Here is a 19070-nt window from a genome sequence, read left to right on the forward strand (position 1 = left end):
TATGTCTAACCCTCACTTAGTGAAGGTTAGGTGCAAAGTTACTAAGTGTGAGGGGACCCTGGCACTAGCAAAGGTACCCCCGCATAGTTCTGGGCAATTTCCCCAGACTTTGTGAGTGCGGGGACACCATTACACACGTGCAGTACAGATAGGTCAATGCATATATGTAGCTTCACAATGGTAACTCCGAATATGGCCATGTAACATGTCTACGATCAGGGAATTGTCCCCCCATGCCAAATCTGGTATTGGGTGCCAATCCCATGCATCCCCGGGGCTCCAGCATGGACCCTGGGTACTGCCAAACTAGCACTCTGGGGTTTTCACTGCAGCTACCGCTGCTGAAAACCCACAGACAGGCTTCTGCCCTCCTGGGGTCTGGGCAGCCCAGTCACTGGAAGGCAGAACAAAAGAGTTACTCTGAAAGAGGGTGTTACACCCTCTCCCTTTGGAAATAGTTGTTAAGGGCCTGAGAGGAGTAGCCTCTCCTGGCCTCTGGAAATGCTTTGAAGGGCACAGATGGTGCCCTCCTTGCATAAACCAGTCTACACCGGTTCAGGGATCCCCCAGACCCTGCTCTGGCGTGAAATTGGACAAAGGAAAGGGGAGTGACCACTCCCCTGTCCATCACCACCCCAGGGGTGGTGCCCAGAGCGCCTCCTGTGTGTCCCAGACCTCTGCAATCTTGAATGCAGAGGTGTGAGGGCACAATGGAGGCCTCTGAGTGGCCAGTGCCAGCAGGTGACATCAGGGACCCCTCCTGATAGGTGCTTACCTGACTAGGTGGCCAATCCTCCTCTGAGGGCTATTTAGGGTTTCTCCTGCAGGCTTCTCTTGAGATAACGAATGCAAGAGCACACCAGAGTTTATCTGCATCTCCCTCTTCGATTTCTGCCAAGGATCGACCGCTGACTGCTCCATGACGCCTGCAAAACTGCAGCAAAGTAGTAATTAGACTACCAGTGACATTGTAACGCCTAATCCTGCCGGCTTTGTGGACTGTTTCCTGATGGTGCATGCTCTGGGGGCTGTCTGCCTTCACCCTGCACTGGAAGCCAAGAAGAAATCTCCTGTGGGTCGATGGAATCTTCCCCCTACTAACGCAAGCATGAAATTTCTGCTTCACCGGCCCTCTGTGTCCCCTCTCATCTTGACGAGCGTGGTCCCTGGAACACAGGAGTTGGATCCAAGTGACCCCGACAGTCTAGTGGTTCATCTGTCCAAATTTGTTGGAGGTAAGTCCTTGCCTCCCCACGCCAGACAGTAATCTTGTGTACTGCGTGAACTGCAGTTGTTAAGGGCTTCTGTGCACTTTTGCAAGGAATCCTTCCTGCACACCACAGCCCAGGTCCCCAGCACTCCATCCTGCATTTCTCAACTCGCTGAGTTGACCACTGGCTTCGTGGGACCCTCCTTTGTAGTGTTGAGATGACTGCCGTGCTCACTTTTCTTGAACCCGTGTTCAAGTATTTCTGCAGGTGCTGCCTGCTTCTGCATGGACTCTCTGTATTGCTGAGCACCCCCTCTGTCTCCTCCTCCAAGGGGCGACCGCCTGGGCCTTTCTCGGCCCAGGCAGCACCCATTATCTTTAACCGTGACCTTTGCAGCTAGCAAGGCTTGTTTGCAGTCTTTCTGCATGGAAACAACTCTGCATCCTCCAGCACGCCATGGAACACCTTCTGTGCAAAGGAGAAGTTCCTGGGATCTTCTGTTGTTGCAGAATCTTCAGCTTCTTCCACCCGGAGGCAGCCGTTTTGCACCTTCATCTGGGGTTTAGTGGGCTCCTGCCCCCCCTGGACACTTTTGTGACTCTTGGACTTGATCCCCTTCCTTTACAGGTCCTCAGGTCCAGGAATCCATCTTCAGTGCTTTGCAGTCAATTGTGGTCTTTGCAGAATCTCTGATCACGACTTTAGTGTGTTTCTGGGGAAGTAGGGTCACTTTACTCCTACTTTTCATGATCTTGGGGTGGGGTATCTTGGACACCTTTAGTGTTTTCTTACATTCCCAGTGTTGCCCCTAGGCCTTTTGCATCCAATTGTATTCTACAATTCTACTTACCTGATTTTGGTTTGTGTGTATATTTTGTGTATTTACTTACCTACTCAGGGAGGATATCCTCTGAAATATTTTTGCCACATTATCATTAAAATAAAGTACCATTATGTTTAGTAACTCTGAGTATTGTGATTCATGATATAGTGCTATATGATATAAGTGGTATAGTAGGAGCTTTGCATGTCTCCTAGTTCAGCCTAAGCTGCTCTGCTATAGCTACCTCTATCAGCCTAAGCTGCTAGAACACTACTAATCTATTAATAAGGGATAACTGGGCCTGGCACAAGCTGTAAGTACCATCAGGTACCCACTATAAGCCAGGCCAGCCTTCTACATTGGTGTTGTAGCGGTGGGATAAGTACTTGTAACTGCTTTACCACTTTGTCATTGGTGCATTTCATAAGGAAAAATATACCAAATACTTAAAAATATACACAGTTAACCTAAACAGTTTACTTTATTTCTACAAACTTTCTAAAATGTTTCTGAAAAGTTTTCAAAGGTTTTGAAAAGTTTGAAAAGTTTTTCTCTTTTCTTTAAAAGTTTATAAAACTTTTTTCTCTCTGTCCTAAACCCTTTCTAACAAACTATGGCCCTCATTCCAACCCTGGCGGTCTATGACCGCCAGGGTGGAGGGCAACGGAAGCACCGCCAACAGGCTGGCGGTGCTTCCAGGGCCATTCTGACCGCGGCAGTAAAGCCGCGGTCAGAAAAGGGGAACCGGCGGTTTCCCACCGGTTTTCCCCTGACCCAGGGAATCCTCCATGGCGGCGCTGCTTGCAGCCCCGCCATGGGGATTCCGACCCCCTTCCCGCCAGCCTGTTTCTGGCGGTTTACACCGCCAGAACCAGGATGGCGGGAACGGGTGTCGTGGGGCCCCTGGGGCCCCCTGCACTGCCCATGCCACTGGGCCATGCCACTGGCCTGGGCAGTGCAGGGGCCCCCTAACAGGGCCCCATGAAGATTTTCACTGTCTGCTTTGCAGACAGTGAAAATCGCGACGGGTGCTGCTGCACCCGTCGCACCCCTGCAACACCGCCGGCTCCATTCGGAGCCGGCTTCTATGTTGCAGGGGCTTTCCCGCTGGGCCGGCGGGCGGCCTTTTGGCGGTCGCCCGCCGGCCCAGCGGGAAAGCCAGAATGGCATCCGCGGTCTCCTGACCGCGGAGCGGCCATTTGGCGGTGACCGCATGGCGGGCGGCAGTGGTCAGAATGACCGCCTATGTCTGCAGTAGAACTTACTCCCACATTTGCCCAAGCAACCTATGGTAGTTTAAACTTTAAAAGTTTGAGGGGTCTCTGCATAGAAAGAGGTTTAAGCATTGTTAAGAACCCTACCAAAGATCTTCTCCTTAGCCTTCTCCTAGAAAGTGACCAGAACCAGTCTGGCCCATCCCAGGATCAGGAGGTAGAGGAGGGGGGTACCCAGCAAGAATCATGGGAGGGCCCTGAGGACTCTGGGGAGGGCTCATCCAAAGACCTGCCAGCTAACAGGCCACCTAGTGACACTGGTAGTGGGAGGGGGTCACACACTAGTAGGGCACCTTTCACTCCAAAAGGCCAGGTAACTAGAGTCCAGCCAGTTAGAGGCAGGTCCACTTCTGCCAATTCCCACATTTGCTCTGTGTCTCAGAATTCCCAAGCCTCAGAAAGCTGAGGTTGGAAGAGGCCAGACTGAAGCTGAGACACCATCAGTTGGCCTTAGACAGGGAATCTCTAGATGTAGAGCGGGAAAGGCAGAGGTTGGGGTTAGTTCCCCATGATGGCAGCAGCAGTGATCTTGAAAGTAATCCTGTAAGAGAATAAGATTCTAGGAACCTGCATAAGATAGTTCGCCCTTACAAGGAGGGGGATGACTTTAACAAGTGGTTTGCTGCACTTGAGAGGGCCTGTTTGGTACAGTTGGTCCCTCAAAGGCAGTGGGCTGCTATCTTGTGGCTATCTTTCACTGGTAAAGGTAGGGATAGGCTACTTACTGTCAGAGAAAGTGATGCTAATAATTACAAAGGTTTGAAGGATGCACTCTTAGATGGATTTGGCTTAACCACTGAACAATACAGAATAAAGTTCAGAGATACCAGAAAAGAGTCCTTTCAAAACTGGACAGACTTTGTAGACTGTTTAGTGAAGGCCTTGGAGGGGTGGTTACATGGCAGTAAGGTGACTGACTATGAAAGCCTGTATAATCTAATCCTGAGAGAGCATATCTTGAATAATTGTGTGTCTGACCTGTTGCATCAGTACTTGGTAGACTCGAATCTGACCTCTCCCCAAGAATTGGGAAAGAAGGCATACCAATGGGTCAGAACAAGAGTGAACAGAAATGTTTATACAGGTAGTGACAAGGATGGCATGAAGAAGGATGGTAAGTCTTCTGACAAGGGTGGGGACAAAGATAAAAAACATTCTGAGTCTTCATCAGGCCCACAAAACTCCTCTGAGGGTGGTGGGTCCAAATCCTCTTCTAACAATCAAAAGAAACCATGGTGTTATTTATGTAAAAGTAAAGGCCATTTGTCAAGTGATTCCACCTGCCCAAAGAAAAACACCAAGGCTCCCAGTACCACAACCCCAACTGCATCCTCTAGTGCTCCTAGTAATAGCAGTGGTGGTGGGAAGTCTACTACAAATAGCCAATCAAAGGGTGTAGCTGGGCTCACCATTGGCAGTGTAGTTGGGGTTGGTCTTGTCAGGGAGACCACAGAGGCTGTTTTAGTCTCTGATGGTGGTATTGACTTTGCCACCTTGGTTGCTTGTCCCCTTAATATGGTTATGTACAAGCAACTTCACCTAATAAATGGTGTTGAGGTTGAGGCCTACAGGGTACAGGAGCCAGTGTCACAATGGTGATTGAGAAACTGGTCCACCCTGATCAACACCTACTTGGTCAGCAGTACCAAGTGACTGATGCTCATAACAACACTCCTAGCCACCCCATGGCTGTTGTGAATCTCAACTGGGGGGGTTACTGGTCCAATGAAAGTTGTGGTAGCCACTGATTTACCTGTAGACTACATACTAGGCAATGATTTGGAGACATTAGCTTGGGCTGAAGTGGAGTTGGAGGCTCATGCAGCAATGCTGGGCATTCCTGGGCATATCTTTGGTTTGACAAGGGCTCAGGCCAAGAAGCAAAGAGGACAGGGAAACTTAGATCCTGGAACAATGGACCAAGTGCTCCCAAAAGCTAGGGTAGAAAGGGTAAATTCTTGCCCACTATCCCTCCCTTTCCAGAAGATTCCCCTTTTGAGGAAGAGGAATCCTCTCCTTGTGCAGAACCTACACCAGATGAGCTGGCAGCAGACACTGCTGAGCTTTTGGGTGCAGGAGGGCCTGCTAGGGAAGAGCTGAGTGTGGCACAGCAGACCTGTCCCACACTAGAGGGTTTAAGACAGCAAGCTGTCAAACAGCAGAATGGGGATGTTACTGATAGCCATAAGGTCTATTGGGATGACAACTTCCTTTATACTGAGTCAAAGGACCTTAATCCTGGAGCTGCCAGGAGATTGGTTATCCCTTTGTAGAATAGGGAGTTTGTTCTGACCTTGGCACATGACATTCCTTTGGCTGGGCATTTGGGCCAGAGCAAAACTTGGGACAGACTTGTTCCATTGTGTCACTGGCCTCACAGGTCAGAGGACACTAAGGAGTTTTGTCGCTCCTGTGTGACCTGTCAAGCCAGTGGCAAGACTGATGGCACACCTAAGGTCCCCTTAATTCCACTTCCTGTGGTTGGGGTGCCCTTTGAAAGGGTAGGGGTTGACATAGTTGGCCCCCTTGTCCCTCCAACAGCTTAAAAAAGAACAAGTGATGGACGGAATGCTGAACAATGTCAAACATTCACCCCCAGTACAGGGATCTGGGCCTAAATCCAGCTTCAAGCAATAGGTTTATCTTTGTGGTAGTGGACCATGCCACTAGGTATCCTGAAGCAATTCCCTTAAGGACCACTACAGCTCCTGCAGTGGCAAAGGCCCTCCTGGGAATCTCCACTTTCTTAGCATATGGTTTGTGTTGCCCCTAGGCCTATTGAATCCTATTGTATGCTACAGTGTTTGCACTACTTTTCTAACTGTTTACTTACCTGATTCTGGTTTGTGTGTATATTTTGTGTTTTTTACTTGCCTCCTAAGGGAGTATATCCCCTGAGATATTTTTGGCACATTGTCACTAAAATAAAGTACCTTTATTTTTAGTAACTCTGGGTATTGTGATTCTTATGATATAGTGCACCATGATATAAGTGGTATAGTAGGAGCTTTGCATGTCTCCTAGTTCAGCCTAAGCTGCTCTGCTATAGCTACCTCTATCAGCCTAAGCTGCTAGAACACTACTAATCTACTAATAAGGGATAACTGGACCTGGCACAAGGTGTAAGTACCATCAGGTACCCACTATAAGCCAGGCCAGCCTCCTACAATATTGTTCTGGGACTCATTTTAATATTTATTTAGAGGCTAATTCACTGCTGAATTCAGATTTTTTTTTTACAATGTTCAGAAAAAGGTAATTTTAGAAAGTTACCTCTTCCCTACCTAAAGCTTCTGGAGGCTAATTTGCATTAGTCTCCAATTGCAGCCCCTTTGCTCAAGCACTGAATGATGTGTGAAAATGGCTTTCAGAGCAAAGGGAAAGATCTGGGTGAGGGGAGGTGTTTTCTGTTGCTGTAGCCCAATGACCATTTGGGCTGGGCTAGGAAATTATTTTACTTCAAAGGGGTCTCCCGTTTCGAAAGGAGATGTCAGATAATTCAAGTCCCTTCTTTTGTTGCCCCAGTCAGTCACCAATGCCAATGGAAAGGGAGCTGTCCCAAGAACAGGTATGAAGTGACCGTAGAGTGGGGTTGCTTATTTCCTTGGCCATGCCTTTGTGGTGGGCACACAGATTCTGCCCAAGAGAAGGGTTTCACCATCTTGGATTTAGACAAGGAAGGGCTCTCCGGGAATTTTTGCAGTAGGGCACACAGGAAATACTGCAAAAGTGCTAGGGTAACCCCTGGGAACCTCTACCTCATGTGTTAAGGAGGAGCCGAGAGTCACCCACACCCACAAGCTGATGCCAACCACAAATGTGGCATCCCCAGCACCCTCCTCAGGACACTACTGGACCAGAGGAAGATCAGAAGAAGAATGAACCTGCAGTTTCAGACCCGAGAGGAGCCATGAAAGAATGAAACTGCTCCCTCTTTTACCCAGGAAAAAGAAGTGAACTCCATGGGTTGTAAGGTGACTGCCTGCAGCTGCTCAACTCACCAGCTCCAAATGGACCAGGCGTGGACCCTGCAGTTAGACCTTGTTGGAGTGAGTCCTGACCCCCCAACTGCTCTTCCTGATGTCCTGAAACCCTTGGCTAGGTTTGGGTGGACTTCTTCTACCACCCCTGGAAACCTGGGACCTGAAAGCTTTTGGCACAAAGACCCCAGAAGGGCGGGGACAAACTCCAACCAAGGTGCGTTGCTACTGGGCTGAAGATTCAGGTATCCCCCTCTTTGAGCTTTATTGTGATGGCAAATCCTCAGTGGTGGGATCTCTTGGAGATGGTATCGAGCCTCGCGGTGCCAGTTTGACTACTGCCCACAGCCTTGCTCCACTTCAGGAATCTGAGCTCCAACAACAGAACTAAGTGCAAATCAAGAAATCTTCACCAGGCAAAGGTGTCAAAAGTTTCTCCCACTCAGAGATTTACCGCCAAAACCAGCTGCTTCACTGGGACCTCGCCTGATGGGTATTTGATCTTGTAAAGCCTTGATGATTTTTGGCTTCCAATTTTGAGACAATGTTACAAGGTAAAACTTCTTGTCAAGTTGAATCTGGTTGCTGTATCTGACTCCCGGTCCATCACAGTTGGCCTCAAATCGCATATAGGTCTTGGTCCACTGCGACCATTTGAAATTTTATTTAAAGCTTTAAACATTCACATCTCAGGTTCCGTTTGTTTGGTGTAATTTACTAAAATGTACCCTATTTTTCAAAATTGGTTCAAATTTCTCTTGTGCTATGTTTTGACTTTCTTACTGTTTTGGTACTACCTAAATGCCTTACACATTGTCACTAAGTTAAGCCTTCATGCTTTGTGCCATAACTACCAAGTAGATGAGTTCAAGTTAATTTTGTGAATTTAGTGGGTCACCCTGCCAAAGATTGTGCTTGTTGCTTAAGATGGGTAGTCAGCTCCCTTAAATGACAACCCCGTTTCTTGCAAGCACCACATATACAAAAAAATCAAAAACGATTTCAGTTTGGCCTGCAAACTGCACTGGCCATCACAAAATAACCCTTCTTCCGTTGGTGTGCCCTGCTTCATAACTCAAATGGAATAATCACTCCCCTATTTGTTCAACAAATTGAATGTTTAAGGGTTTAATATGAATAATAAAGTTATAGGTTTAAATGTAGCAACAAGCAAGAAACCAATCAAGCATCTTGGAATCTACCTTCCTTCTGCCCTTAAACAACTATGGCCCTCATTCTGACCCTGGCGGTTTGAAACCGCCAGGGCAGAGGGCCGCGGAAGCACCGCCAACAGGCTGGCGGTGCTTCATGGGCAATTCTGACCGAGGCGGTAAAGCCGCGGTCAGAAAAGGGCAACCGGTTTACCCCTGGCCCAGGGAATCCTCCATGGCGGCGCTGCTTGCAGCGCCGCCATGGGGATTCCGACCCCCTTCCCGCCAGCCTGTTCCTGGCGGTTTACACCGCCAGGAAGAGGCTGGCGGGAACGGGTGTCCTGGGGCCCCTGGGGGCCCCATAATGATTTTCAGTGTCTGCTTTGCAGACACTGAAAATCGTGACGGGTGCAACTGCACCCGTCGCACCCCTGCAAATCCACTAGCTCCATTCGGAGCCGGATTCCTCTTTGCAGGGGCTTTCCCGCTGGGCCGGCGGGCGATCTTCTTGAGATCGCCCGCCGGCCCAGCGGGAAAGTTGGAATCACCGCCGCGGTCATTTGACCGCGGTGCGGTGTTTGGGCGGGTTCCGCCTGGCGTGCGGCGCCCGCCGCCCGCCGGGGTCGGAATGACCCCCTATGTGTTTGTAATATGCCAATATGCCAGATTTCTTTGATTCCCTGTTCAAGGATCTATACCGACTATGTCATTTAGAGATATCTTGGATAGAGCACATGGTCTGCATTAAAATAAACGTTATGCCACTGCTACTTTATATAGCCCATGCTCTCCACCTCGAATTCACAACCTCAATAATATGTCCAATACCAAAAGAAATTCTAGCCTACATGTAGGCATATAAAACTCCTGAAATTGCCAAATCAGTATTAATGAAGCCAAATATAGAGAGTAGGTCTGAGGTTTCTGTATGCTGAACTATGTACAATTCATCAAAAGCACTTCCCGCCGATCCTACTTCAAGCCCAACAACCTTCCAATAAAATAACAAATAAAAATGTAACAATAGATTAATTAATTAGTAGATTAACTGACACAATTAACCAATTAACGCAACTTCAAGAGTTATATACACTCATGATACTCATTTCATTGATGAAAGTAATGTACAGATGCTCACAGCAAGCTTCAGACTTTTTCACCTATGTGCATCCTTCTCACCAATGTGGTCTTAAACCGTTCAAGGTTTCATAAACGTCACCCATGCAGCTAAATGCAAAGATCCCAGTGGTTTGCTCATGGGAGTTAATTTGTAAAACTGCATTTGGAGATGCAATGCTGGTCCCCTAGATATACAGTCTGTACCTGAATTACAAATAAGGTGCACTGATCCTGTTTGTGCTGTAGCACACAATTAACTAAATGTACTTTCACCTCACCTAGGACGTATGCCCGATTACTCTGACAGTTCTCACTTGCACTAAGGAGAGAGCATTAGTGAAAGATGGGGCAGCAATTTGCAATCCCGACTATTTTTCACTGTAGGCAGACCAGCATCTCCTTGAAGAGAGGGAACCATATAACCCTGTAGCCGAGTGAAGTGCTTTCCAATACCTATCTACAAGGAAATGACTATAGGGGTCTCTGTGACCTGCGAGCACCCCACCCTGAGGGTACTCTCGCAAAGCACAAAGACTTTGCACTATCTCTATGTGGCATGCTGTCAGTGCATTTTTAACAAAGCTTATTTGCTTCGGTATCCGCATCAGTAATACAGCATGGCCGCAAAAGCAAAGTATTCTCTTATTTGTAAGGGGCCCCGACTCCATACAAATGAGGGAATGCCGCATTGTGATTGCGCTGCCAAAAAATATGCACCAACACAGTTGTTTTATGGAAAGTACTAGCAAGCATCTGCGATCCCCTGTATGATACCAAAGTGTACTGGTGGCTCAAGAAGTTAGAGAAAGCACTTGGTGCTCCATAAAGACACTTCCCATAGTGTGTGCACTGGTGTGCACAGCATCAGTTTCCAGTAATATAGGTGACCTTGAACAGTTCAAAGAACAATTGTATAACAATGATATTCCAAACTCGCCATGACCATTTGATACACTTTGCTCCTCATTCACAGCAAAGAAGTCACTAAGGTTGCTAGTAATTCTTCTGAAGTAGTATGTCATTCTCTTGCAGCCATACCTAAACTGCCTTCACTTTCACTTTTGGCCATTGACTGAGGTGTGTGGGGCTAACATGCCTGGTAAGGTGCTTGATATGGTGGTCACCCAATCAAGGCATCTGGGTTTCGTTGGCGTTTCCTTGTTTATGGTTCTGGATTTTTCTTGACTGTCTGCCATAGAAGGTTTGATGGCCGCGGGTGAAAGAGATTATGTAGCTGTGATTTCTGTCTGATTGGCTTTCTTTAAAGGAACTAAGGATAGGTTTCCTCCTTTTCTACCTTTTACAGCTTTGTAGATCCTCAGTTTTGTGATGTGTTGAATCCGTTGATGACTCCACATTTGAGCACAGTGAATGACTATGATAATAGCAATTTATCTATGGATTGTCTTCCTTGTGACGATTATATTAACCAAGGGGGTGTGTGAGTTTAACGTAGTGTTAGAAGACGTTGAAAGGGATATTACCTTTAGCTTTGAGATTTTCTGACTGCCTGCGTCTTCCTCGTCCAACACCCAAATGGACAGGCTATTGTCATCATCTGTAGATCGTGCAAAACGCACAGACCCTCTTCTGCTCTACGATCATGGAGGTGACCCTTCAGTGCATTCTACTCCCTGTGTGTCCTAGTTTTGAAGAAAACACGAAATTGAACCGCTCTGACTGTTTGAGTGATTCTGCGCTCTTACCCTTGAAGAGACATACTTTTACGCCTTAATTAGTCGAATTCAAAATATGAGTGTGGCGAACAAACGTTTCAGCCTCGAGGTTTCTATCCGGGCACTCTGTTCACATCCAAACGTACCGACAGACCGTGTGACATTTCTCTGTTTTTTTTTGTTCACCTTAGAACATCATGTACAGTTGAACATTTTTCAAAATTTCGTAAAGATGGACTTTTAGGACTCTTTAGTTTCCGGCATTATCACTTATGAAAAAGATGGCTGCAGCACCATCAGACAGCTCTAATTGCACCTTACTGAACTGAGAGGTTTTGGTCCCTGCTTAAAGGTTATGAAAGATGTTGTAGGAAACCCTACCTGAGATAAATCCAGAGTATTTCTGTCTTTGGTGTTAAAAAATGATTTATGTCTCTGCATTGCCCTGCGGATGGCGTAAGTATAATAAACAAACATTGATTTGAATAAATGTTCAAGAAACAACTTTGTGCTTGTGAAGGACTACTCAGGAACAGAGAAGGTGATCCAAGTACCTTGTGGACTGGCCTTAAACAGAAAGCTAAATTAGGCTCTAAGGTGTTTATTATCATATTTGGTCTTTTTTTTCTCAGCATGAATGCCCTGATTTCGTACAGTTAATCTTCATTACATTGCTTTCGATCTTTACTCATTAGAGATTTGAAAGATACTTGGAGAAGTGGAAAACAAGCTAAACAACCCTCTGCTTCTGCACCAAGGTTTTGCCATGACACATATGATATCACAATCCACCACTTCCAAATCATACCTCAAAAAACAGCAAGTAGTGGAGAAATTGTTTCGCAGAATTGCCAAACACTATGACAACTGCACGAACAGGAGTTGATTTGTCCTTTATGAAAATCTATTTATGATTTAATTTTTTTAACCCCTTCGCTGCCAGGACTTTTCACCCTCAGGTGGCAGGCCTTTTTTTTGGCTATTTGGGGCAGTTTGCACTTAGGCCCTCATAACTTTTGGTCCACATAAGCTACCCATGCCAAATTTGCTTCCTTTTTTTCCAACGTCCTAAGGATTCTTGAGGTACCCAGAATTTGTGGGTTCCCCTGGAGGAGACGAAGAAATTAGCCATAATACAGCAAAAATTTCATTTTTTTTAAAAAAATGGGAAAAAGGGCTGCAGAAGAAGGCTTTTGGGTTTTCCCCTGAGAATGGCATCAACAAAGCGTTTGTTGCACAAAAATCACCACCTTCCCAACTTTCAGGAACAGGCAGACTTAAATCAGAAAAGCACATTTTTCAACACAATGTTGGCATTTTACTGGGACATACCCCATGTTTACTATTTTTTGTGCATATAGCCTCCTTACAGTTAGTGACAGAAATAGGTATGAAACAAATGCTGAATTCCTGGCAGCTTAACATTTCTAAAAAGTACACGAAATACTGAATTCACCAAGGGGTGATTTGTGTAGCTCTTACGAGGTTTTCCTACAGAAAATGACAGCTGAAATAAAAAAAAATATTGAAATTCAGGTGAAAAAAGCCATTTTTCTCCACGTTTTACTCTGTAACTTTTTCCTACAATGTCAAATTTTCAAAAGTAATATACCATTACATCTGCTTGAGACATCTGCTTTTCTGGTTGCGGGGATATATTGGGCTTGTAGGTTCATCAAGAATCCTAGGTACCCAGAGCCAATAAAGGAGCTGCACCTTGCAATAGGTTTAATTGTAAACCTGGTATACAGTAATTTATTTGGTGAAATATAAAGAGTGAAAAATAGGTATCAAGGAAACCTTTGTACTTCCAAAATGGGCACATGATAAGGTGTTATAAAGCAGTGGTTATTTGCACATCTCTGAATTCCGGGGTGCCCATACTACCATGTAAATTACAGGACATTTCTCAAATAGACGTCTTTTTTACACACTGTCTTACATTTGGAGGGAAAAAATGTAGAGAAAGACAAGGGGCAAAAACTCTTGTTCTAGTATTCTGTGTTCCCCCAAGTCTCCCAATACAAATGGTACCTCACTTGTGTGGGTAGGCCTAATGCCCCCAACAGGAAACGCAACATTGACACATCACATTTTTACATTGAAAACTGATGTGTTTTTTGGAAAGTGCCTAGTTGTGGGTTTTGGCCTCTAGATCAGCCGGCACCCAGGAAAACCTACCAAACCTGTGCATTTGTGAAAACTAGACACCTAGGAGAATCCAAGATGGGGTGACTTGTGGGGCTCTCATCAGGTTCTGTTACCCAGAATCCTTTGCAAACCTCAAAATTTGGCAAACAAACACTTTTCCTCACATTTCGGTGACAGAAAGTCCTGGAATCTGAGTGAAACCACAAATTTCCACCTAGTGTTCCCCCAAGTCTCCCGATAAAAATGGTACCTCACTTGTGTGGGTTGGCCTATTGCCAGCGACAGAAAATGCCCCAAAACAAAACGTGGACACATCACATTTTCCCAAAGAAAACAGATCTATTTTTCGCAAAGTGTCTAGCTGTGGATTTTAGCCGCCAGGTCAGCCGGCACCTAGGAAAACCTACCAAACCTGTGCATTTTTTTAAACTAGACACCTAGGGGAATCCAAGATGGGGTGACATGTGGGGATCTCACCAGGTTCTGTTACCCAGAATCCTTTCCAAACCTCAACATTTGGCAAAAATACACCTTTTCCACACATTTCAGTTACAGAAAGTTCTGGAATCTGAGAAGAGCCACAAATTTCCTTCCACCCAGTGTTCCCCCAAGTCTCCCGGCAAAACATGATACCTCACTTGTGTGGGTAGGCCTAGTGCCCCCAAAAGGAAATGCCCCAATACACTATGTGGACAAATCAAAATGATCAAATACAAAACTACCTGTTTTTGTGGGGGGGGCACCTGTATTTTTGGTCCTGGGCTCATCAGCCATCTAGGGAAACCTACCAAACCCAAACATTTCTGAAAACTAGACACCCGAGGGAGTTTAGTTTTCAGATGTGTCCAAGTCTTGTAGATTTTTCTACATGGCAGCGTCCCAAAGTCCAAAAAGTGTAGCCCTCACCATTCTAAGTGGGGCGATTTTGAGAGTTAGGCAAGCTATCATGGCCCAAATGTAAAACCAAAACAGAAAATAATCAAATGTCCTCTTGCTTGCTGTGGGATAAGATGTTTTAGTGTGTGGGGGGAGAGCTGAAAGACTGTTACTCCCTTCAGTTGGGTACGGGGCATACCCATGCCCATACAGGTTAGTAGCCACCACCGCACTATTTTTTGTTTTTTAAATTCCCTGGCACCTAGTAGGTTTTCTACACCCCACCCCGGGAGTGAATGGGGGTAATTGCCCCATCTGCCCACCGTTGGGCAGAACAACTTTGTTCCCATTTATTTGGTGTGGAGGTATGGCCATACCCACACCCTCATTAAAAAAAAAAAAAAAAAATCTTCTCTAGTCTCTGCTGGGCTTTCTGCCCCCTTTGGGGGCAGATGGGCCTTTCAAAAATAGGCCTATCTGCCCCCAAAGGGGGCAGAATAAGCCTAAAATGAATTTGCCCCCCAAGAGAGCGACCCTTGCCTAGAGGGTCGCTTCCCTTGCGTGAAATTGGTGCAAAATAAAAATTCCTGGAGTCTAGTTGTTTCTGCCCCCCTTGGTGACAGATTGGACTAAGAAAAATAGGCTGATCTGCCTCCAAGGCGGGCAGAAATAGCCTAAAATAAAATTAACCCCCAGGGTAGCGACCCTTGCCTTACCTTGGGAGGGGGTGGGAGGATTGGAGGTGGAAGGGGAAGCGATCCCCCTTCTATCCCTGGAGCTGGTCTTGTTCTTGGCACACGGCGACCGTGGCCGAGACCAACTCGGACCAGGCACCTGAGGAGTTAATGTCATTTTATTGGGGCATTTTTAAAGTGTGGAATTGGCCCTGGAGGGTAGTTGATCACTGTATTAGTGAGTCTGACCTTATTTGGTTTCTTAATGTTAGTTTAGAAGGGGACGCGTTAGAGGTTTGATGGACCTTTTGACTATGTTTAAGATGTTCACACTCCAAGTCCATACACGTCATAAATATAATCAAAACAAACAATAAAACTCTGTGGAGTCAGTAACTTTCACACACTATGACCCATTTGGTCATTAATAACCACACCTTTAATATAATTTAGAAAATGTATTTCCCAAGATTAACAATGCTAGTATCACATAAATCAGTCTCAAAACCACATGACCACATGACTATCTACACTGGTTGACCAAATCTTCTAAAGAATCTCAGCTTGAGTAAAGCATTAATAACTAACCCCTCTAACCCTAAAGTACAAATCAACAATGGTAGTAGTTGCGCAAAGGAAATGACATACATTTGAATTTCAGCAATTGTGTAATAACAAATATCAGATTAGTTTGATGAAAGAAACCTCACTAACTTCAGATTAGAATCAGCATGTTTGGGCTTGTGCAAAAGGTTTTAGTCAACATGAATTTGAAAAACATCTAACTATGGCTCTATCAAAAGCAACAGTTGGTACCTTGAAACAAAAGACAAATCAACAAGAAAGACATTAGCATTTGTTATGCCTCTCCTCCTGGATCAGCAAGCTGTAATAGTCTTCACCTGACGGACATCAGTTTGATCAGCAGTGGCAACAGGACAGTGAAAGGGAAATGGTTCCGAATCGGGTACTCTAAGTCTTCCGAACCATTAAAAGGCAAATGTCTAAGGAAAAGCAGCATTCAGCATCAGAAGTCTAAGCAAATTAAGTTAAAGATCAAAATTCTCTAAGTAAGAGAATCAAATGTGGATAAACCTCATCAGTAGTGTAGGAAGGAAATCCCGCAATAGTAAGGCAATAATGAGCTCACAACCCTTGGTGCGGTCAAGTTAAGTAAAGTTGTCTCACATTGTCATTGGTCAAAGAATCGTATGATGGCCATTAGTCCAATTAAATTAGAATTTCAAACCTAAGATATAACTATACAGTCTTTCACACATTGATGATTGGCTCCTCTTCTTCTACGCACATCGTCCGACTATCTGTCCTTCCGTCAGTACATCCATTTTTAGTTCCTGGGAACATTGCTTTCACACACTTCAAGTTAACATTTGTAACAGTTTAAAACATCAGGTTTCTACAACCACTTCCTCACGAGAAAACATTTGTTAATGCTATGATTTGGTCAATCTTCAGTTATAACAATGCATCTTTATTTTTCTCTACACATGAGATCATACCTTTATTCTGACATTGCATTTTTAATATGATGCTGTGCAATTCTCAGGCCGAGACCTGCTAACTTAAGGCCTATAGTTAATTTAAGCAAATAAGTAGCATTCAATCACAAGTATGATACACTACTGCAAATTTTACATTCGTATATGTTCTGAATAAACATTAACACGCTTTTAATAAGACATTTCATATTAAACGACAGTCATTCAAGTGGGCACTTTTTCAAGTTGCACATTATTTTTCTATGTAAATTCATTTTCTTTGCAGATTCAAAATACAGAAATATATGAAATATTTATTAGTAACAAGTTCAGCGCTCACAATCCCTCCTCTGATGACTAAATATGTCATCACACTTACATTTCCCCAAGTCTAAAAAGGTGTTTTCTTCTGCTCTCTTCAAAATGTGATCTCTTTTATTTCTTCTTTCCCTTTTCAAATTTTCCCTAAATATTTGTTCCATTTTAATTTCTTCCCTCCTGTGATCATTTTTCAACTTCTTTATTTCAATTACATGATATAAGTTACATATTCCCCATGCCCCAATTAGGCAAATCACAATAATCAGTATCACTTGTATTATCTTCATTATTATCCCTTTTCCCAGGTTGCCAAGCCAATTCCCCTACAATACAATTCCCTTGCCAACATTTTCCCAGAACCCTGGTATAGTTAGTTCCTTGAGATCAGCTTTATCTTTAATTAGATTCTTAATAAGGCCTCTAATTTCTTTACTGTTATCAGGTATGTACGAGCAACAATGTTCCAGACTCAGCAATTTACAAACTCAACCCTCCTTTGCTCAAAGGATGTCTAACGCAAGGCGGTTCTGAAGAGTCATAGCTCTTACTGCAGCCATCTCCGTATCCAATAGGATATTGGCTCCTGAATAATCCATCAGCATGTTATCCACAATAGTAGACAACTTTCAAATCTTTATAGAATTCAAAGCAACTCCCACTGAGGGAATCATTTTTCCAAACATGTCTCCTGCTATGCCAGAATATGCTTCTCGCTTTTGTCTCTTATGACGGAATTTGGTCATTTTAGGTATTTTGCTCAGGTCTTCAAGTTGGTAAATCTTTGGGAAAACTATCCCCAAATAACATGTGCCATACCATCCTCTAAAAAGACGGCAATACACATTTGGTCCACATATGTTATAAACTCCTGGAATCGCAGGATCCTGTATATTTAACATGAATGTCCATTTACTTTAAAACAAAAACAAATGTCTGCATTCACCCGTTTCCACAAACAACATGTCAATTCTAGGTTTAGGTCTATATACACAAAGCTTTCCCATGTGTTGTGCATCTAAAGCTAATCCCCCTTGGGTTTTTATGTTGCTAAATGCATGATCATTTCCTGGTGTCCTTATCACTAACCCTTTGTCTATTTTCTCTTTTAATGCCTTTCTCCTGTCATCAGTTTGATCTAAAAAGCCCTTTTCTATAGGTGTAAGCAAGCAGGTTAGGTTATTTCTATGCACATTAGCCGTTCCAAATGTTAACATACGTTCAAAATAACCCCTCACTATTACTATGCCATTGTCCTTAGCTACTCTTTTCAGGTATCTAATTATGGGGACAAACAAAAACACAGCATCATAATTGGAATAGAAATATTGGATATATTCCTGGTTATAAAATCTTGCTAATAACAGGCTACAACTTATGCCATAAGCAAGGGGAAAACTATGATATGTAACTCCTTCCTCGACTGATGAAGGAATCTGTGTGCAAACTTAACAATCTTCTGCATCCATCGTTTCAACATACTCATGCAATAAGCAATAGAAAACATTTGTAGAAAGCTCATATAACCTAAACCTATCTACTTCTGAAAGTATAGTAGTTGTCTCTAAAGCTGAGGTATGGTTGACCACATTCTTATCAAGAACATTCACACCTACAATCAGCACCAAACACAATATCATTCAATTGCCAAACCAATACCCATATATTTACAACACTTATTCTTCCTACCCTGCTGGTTATGGTTACTCATGATCTGTAAAGAATCAGAAAGTAGAAGCAAGGAAAAGCTTTATAGCTATCCAGCAAAAATCAAAAACAAAATCTTCAACTTTATAGCAATTATATACAGCTTTCTGTCTTTCTTTTAGTACCCTTGTCAAAAATAGGACGTTTTGTCAAAATCGGTGTAGCAGCTTGTCAAATTAGATTATCAAAGTTTTTTCCGGTTACTTTCAACAGTCTCTTTTTTTCTTTTCTCAGTTTATAGGTTTACAACAATTCAAATCATCAGTTTCCTTCACGTGCCAAAATATTGACCAGGGATATCTAGATCAAATCAAAAAGAAAAAAATTATTTCTGCCACTCACTGGTTGTTACATACGCCCTTTCAGGACCTGCGTACCTTTGATTTGCAATTCTTTTTCTTTTCAAATTTCGATCTCCACTTAATTCTCCATCACTCAAATCGTCCTTTCTTGTGGTATCGACTTCCTCCTCAATTGTTGTCACTGTAATTGCTTTCTCCTCCTTTGTTTGTGATTTAGGCCACTTACCTCCTTTCAATGGCCCTTTTGTCACTGCTCTTTTCATTGCTGGACTTGTAGATTCTCCTTGATCTGCAATATCTTCTTCGACG

This window comes from Pleurodeles waltl, chromosome 3_1 (genome assembly GCF_031143425.1).
Source record: "Pleurodeles waltl isolate 20211129_DDA chromosome 3_1, aPleWal1.hap1.20221129, whole genome shotgun sequence".
NCBI lineage: Eukaryota > Metazoa > Chordata > Amphibia > Caudata > Salamandridae > Pleurodeles > Pleurodeles waltl.